Raw genomic sequence first — 6,000 nt, forward strand, 5'->3', positions numbered from 1 at the left:
TGTTTCTCCAACAGAAGTCCTCTCGTTCTCATTCAGGCACTGAGACGAAACCAATGACGTCTTCACAATTACACTTTGATGGTTCCACAGCAGTCCAAAAAGGATAGGGAAAGAAATACATCCGCTCTCACAAGATGCTATCTGATCCGTGACAGTCTGTTATTGCAGGAAATAAACATGCCCTCAGGGAGAGATAGATTTTATACCATTTCAACCAAAGAGTGATGTAAGTAGGCCTCGCTGGATTAAGAGTCCAGAGTACTAACCATTACACCATAGCACACCTACATCATATACTGTGCTCCAATTTTGCGTGTTTTCAGATCAACGCTTCAGTCTACGCGTCATGAGTCCAAAAGCCCCCATGAAGGTTTTTTGGCCTCAACAAATGTTAGCCATTTTCTGAACATTCCTCAAGATGAAATGTATACAGATCTGATGTAAGTGTCTCAGGATTATCGACGTTATATGGTGGTTTTCAGTAGTTTGACGGACTGGTGGTTTTTAGTAATTCCGACAATGGTGCCAAAGTTTTATATTAACTCGGTCTTAAAATCAGGTCCCACCAAGATTTGATTTCAGATCTCTGGATTAAGAGTCCAGAGTGCTAACCATTACACCATGGCACCACGACAGGATAAACTGTGCTCCAATTTTGCGTGTTTTCAGATCAACGCTTCAGTCTACGCATCATGAGTGCAAAAGCCCCCATCAAGGTTTTTTGGCCTCAACAAATGTTAGCCATTTTCTGAACATGCCTCAAGATGAAATGTATACAGATCTGATGTAAGTGTCTCAGGATTATCGACGTTATATGGTGGTTTTCAGTAATTTGACAGACTGGTGGTTTTTAGTAATTCCGATAATGGTGGCAAAGTTTTATATTAACTCGGTCTTAAAATAAGGTCCAACCGAGATTTGATTTGGAATCGCTGGATTAAGAGTCCTGAGTGCTACCCATTACACCATGGCACCACTACAGGATATAATGTGCTCCAATTTTTGCGTGTGTTCAGATCAACGCTTCAGTCTACGCATCATGAGTGCAAAAGCCCCAATGAAGGTTTTTTGGCCTCAACAAATGTTAGCCATTTTCTGAGCATTTCTCAAGATGAAATGTATGCAGATGTGATGTAAGTGTCTCTGGATTATCGACGTTATATGGTGGTTTTCAGTAGTTTGACGGACTGGTGGTTTTTAGTAATTCCGACAATGGTGCCAAAGTTTTATATTAACTCGGTCTTAAAATCAGGTCCTACCGAGATTTGATTTCAGATCTCTGGATTAAGAGTCCAGAGTGCTAACCATTACACCATGGCACCACTACAGGATAAACTGTGCTCCAATTTTGCGTGTTTTCAGATCAACGCTTCAGTCTACGCGTCATGAGTGCAAAAGCCCCCATCAAGGTTTTTTGGCCTCAACAAATGTTAGCCATTTTCTGAACATTCCTCAAGATGAAATGTATGCAGATCTGATGTAAGTGTCTCAGGATTATCGACGTAATATGGTGGTTTTCAGTAATTTGACGGACTGGTGGTTTTTAGTAATTCCGACAATGGTGGCAAAGTTTTATATTAACTTGGTCTTAAAATTAGGTCCCACCGAGATTTGAACTCGGATCGCTGGATTCAGATTGAGGCCATTTGTTTTTGGCCTCAACAAATGTTAGCCATTTTCTGAGCATTCCTCAAGATGAAATGTATGCAGATCTGATGTAAGTGTCTCAGGATTATTGACGTAATATTGTGGTTTTCAGTAATTTGACGGACTGGTGGTTTTTAGTAATTCCGACAATGGTGGCAAAGTTTTATATTAACTTGGTCTTAAAATCAGTTCCCATTGAAATTTGATCTCTGATCACTGGATTTAGAGTCCAGAGTGCTAAACATTACACCATGGCACCACTACATCATATACTGTGCTCAAATTTTGAGTGTTTTCAGATCAACGCTTCAGTCTACGCGTCATGAGTGCAAAAGCCCCCATCAAGGTTTTTTGGCCTCAACAAATGTTAGCCATTTTCTGAATATTCCTCAAGATGAAATGTATGCAGATCTGATGTAAATGTCTCAGGATTATCGACGTTATATGGTGGTTTTCAGTAATTTGACGGACTGGTGGTTTTTAGTAATTCCGACAATGGTGGCAAAGTTTTATTTTAACTCAGTCTTAAAATCAGGTCCCACCGAGATTTGATTTGGAATCGCTGGATTAAGAGTCCAGAGTGCTAACCATTACACCATGGCACCACTACAGGATATACTGTGCTCCAATTTTTGCGTGTGTTCAGATCAACGCTTCAGTCTATGCATCATGAGTGCACAAGCCCCCATCAAGGTTTTTTGGCCTCAACAAATGTTAGCCATTTTCTGAACATTCCTCAAGATGAAATGTATGCATATTTAACTAATGTAAGTGTCTCAGGATTATCAACGTTATATGGTGGTTTTCAGTAATTTGACGGACTGGTGGTTTTTAGTAATTCCGACAATGGTGGCAAAGTTTTATATTAACTTTGTCTTAAAATCAGATCCCACCGAAAATTTAACTCCGATCACTGGATTCAGAGTCCAGAGTGCTAACCATTACACCATGGCACCAATACAGGATATAATGTGCTCCAATTTTGCGTGTTTTCAGATCAACGCTTCAGTCTACGCATCATGAGTGCACAAGCCCCCATCAAGGTTTTTTGGCCTCAACAAATTATAGCTATTTTCTGACCATTCCTCAAGATGAAATGTATGCAATTCTGATGTAAGTGTCTCAGGATTATCGACGTTATATGGTGGTTTTCAGTAATTTGATGAATTGGTGGTTTTAGTAATTCTGACAATGGTGGCAAAGTTTTATATTAACTTGGTCTTAAAATCAAGTCCCACCGAAATTTGAACTCCGATCACTGGATTCAGAGTCCAGAGTGCTAACCATTACACCATGGCACCACTACATCATATACTGTGGTCTAATTTTGCGTGTTTTCAGATCAACGCTTCAGTCTTCGCATGATGAGTGCAAAAGCCCCCATCAAAGTTTTTTGGCGTCAACAAATGTTAGCCATTTTCTGAACATTCCTCAGGATGAAACGTATGCAGATCTGATGTAAGTGTCTCCGAATTATCCACGTTATATGGTGGTTTTCAGTAATTTGATGAATTGGTGGTTTTAGTAATTCCGACAATGGTGGTAAAGTTTTATATTAACTTGGTCTTAAAATCTGTCCCCACCGAGATTTGATTTCCGATCACTGGATTCAGAGTCCAGAGTACTAACCATTACACCACGGCACCACTACAGGACATACTGTGCTCCAATTTTGCGTGTTTTTAGATCAACGTTTCAGTCTACACGTCATGAGTGCAAAAGCCCCCATCAAGGTTTTTTGGCCTCAACAAATGTTAGCCATTTTCTGAACATTCCTCAAGATGAAATGTATGCATATTTAACTAATGTAAGTGTCTCAGGCTTTTCCACATAATATGGCGGTTTTCAGTAATTTGACGGACTGGTGGATTTTAGTAATTCCGACAATGGTGGCAAAGTTTTATATTAACTCGGTCTTAAATTCAGATCCCACCGAGATTTGAACATGGATAACTGGATTCAGGAATTTGACGGACTGGTGGTTTTTAGTAATTCCGACAATAGTGGCAAAGTTTTATATTAACTCGGTCTTAAAAGCAGGTACCACCGAGATTTGATTTCTGATCACCGGATTAAGAGTCCAGAGTGCTAACCATTACACCATGGCACCACTACAGGATATACTGTGCTCCAATTTTGCGTGTTTTTAGATCAACGTTTCAGTCTACGCGTCATGAGTGCAAAAGCCCCCATCAAGGTTTTTTGGCCTCAACAAATGTTAGCCATTTTCTGAACATTCCTCAAGATGAAATGTATGCATATTTAACTAATGTAAGTGTCTCAGGCTTTTCAACATTATATGGTGGTTTTCAGTAATTTGACGGACTGGTGGTTTTTAGTAATTCCGACAATGGTGGCAAAGTTTTATATTAACTCGGTCTTAAATTCTGATCCCACCGAGATTTGAACTTGGATCACTGGATTCAGTAATTTGACGGACTGGTGGTTTTTAGTAATTCCGACAATGGTGGCAAAGTTTTATATTAACTTGGTCTTAAAATCAGGTCCCACCGAGATTTGATTTCGGATAACTGGATTCAGAGTCCAGAGTGCTAACCATTACACCATGGCACCAATACAGGACATAATGTGTTCCAATTTTGCGTGTTTTCAGATCAACACTTCAGTCTACGCGTCATGAGTGCAAAAGCCCCAATGAAGGTTTTTTGACCTCAACAAATGTTAGCCATTTTCTGAACATTCCTCAAGATGAAATGTATGCAGATCTGATGTAAGTGTCTCGAGATTATCGACGTTATATGGTGGTTTTTAGTAATTTGACGAATTGGTGGTTTTTAGTAATTCCGACAATGGTGGCAAAATTTATATTAACTCGGTTTTAAAATCAGTTCCCACCGAGATTTGATTTCAGATCGCTGGATTAAGAGTCCAGAGTGCTAACCATTACAACATGGCATCACTACAGGATATACTGTGCTCCAATTCAGCATGTTTTAAGATCAACGCTTCAGTCTACGCGTCATGAGTGCAAAAGCCCCCATCAAGGTTTTTTGGCCTCAACAAATGTTAGCCATTTTCTGAACATTCCTCAAGATGAAATGTATGCAGATCTGATGTAAGTGTCTCAGGATTATCAACGTTATATGGTGGTTTTCAGAAATTCCGACAATGGTGGCAAAGTTTTATATTAACTCGGTCTTAAAATCAGGTCCCACCGAGATTTGATTTCAGATCATAGGATTAAGAGTCCAGAGTGCTAACCATTACACCATGGCACCAATACAGGATATAATTTATTCCAATTTTGCGTGTTTTCAGATCAACGCTTCAGTCGTCGCGTCATGAGCGCAAAAGCCCCATCGAGGTTTTTTGGCGTCAACAAATGTTAGCCATTTTCTGAACATTCCTCAAGATGAAATGTATGCAGATCTGATGTAAGTGTCTCAGGATTATCGACGTTATATGGTGGTTTTCAGTAATTTGACGGACTGGTGGTTTTTAGTTATTCCGACAATGGTGGCAAAGTTTTATATTAACTTGGTCTTAAAATCTGGTCCCACCGAAATTTGAACTCCAATCACTGGATTCAGAGTCCAGAGTGCTAACCATTACACCATGGCACCAATACAGGACATAATGTGTTCCAATTTTGCGTGTTTTCAGATCAACACTTCAGTCTACGCGTCATGAGTGCAAAAACCCCAATGAAGGTTTTTTGACCTCAACTAATGTTGGCCATTTTCTGAACATTCCTCAAGATGAAATGTATGCAGATCTGATGTAAGTGTCTCAGGATTATCAACGTTATATGGTGGTTTTCAGAAATTCCGACAATGGTGGCAAAGTTTTATATTAACTCGGTCTTAAAATCAGGTCCCACCGAGATTTGATTTCAGATCATAGGATTAAGAGTCCAGAGTGCTAACCATTACACCATGGCACCAATACAGGATATAATTTATTCCAATTTTGCGTGTTTTCAGATCAACGCTTCAGTCTACGCGTCATGAGTGCAAAAGACCCCAACAAGGTTTTTTGGCGTCAACAAATGTTAGCCATTTTCTGAACATTCCTCTGGATGAAATGTATGCAGATCTGATGTAAGTGTCTCAGGATTATCGACGTAATATGGTGGTTTTCAGTAATTTGACGGACTGGTGGTTTTTAGTAATTCCGACAATGGTGGCAAAGTTTTATATTAACTTGGTCTTAAAATCTGGTCCCACCGAAATTTGAACTCCAATCACTGGATTCAGAGTCCAGAGTGCTAACCATTACACCATGGCACCAATACAGGACATAATGTGTTCCAATTTTGCGTGTTTTCAGATCAACACTTCAGTCTACGCGTCATGAGTGCAAAAACCCCAATGAAGGTTTTTTGACCTCAAC

General features: G+C 39.7%; 2 non-coding genes across 2 annotated transcripts; both read right to left on the reverse strand.

Annotated features, from left to right (window-relative positions):
• Window positions 1–5,159: 5,159 nt before the first annotated feature.
• On the reverse strand, window positions 5,160–5,231 carry trnaq-cug (transfer RNA glutamine (anticodon CUG)). Its single transcript has one exon. It is a non-coding gene; the product is annotated as a tRNA-Gln (tRNA).
• Window positions 5,232–5,825: 594 nt separating this feature from the next.
• On the reverse strand, window positions 5,826–5,897 carry trnaq-cug (transfer RNA glutamine (anticodon CUG)). The gene has a single exon. It is a non-coding gene; the product is annotated as a tRNA-Gln (tRNA).
• Between the last annotated feature and the right edge of the window lie 103 nt (window positions 5,898–6,000).

Source organism: Cottoperca gobio, chromosome 17 (genome assembly GCF_900634415.1).
Source record: "Cottoperca gobio chromosome 17, fCotGob3.1, whole genome shotgun sequence".
In the NCBI taxonomy this organism is placed as follows: domain Eukaryota; kingdom Metazoa; phylum Chordata; class Actinopteri; order Perciformes; family Bovichtidae; genus Cottoperca; species Cottoperca gobio.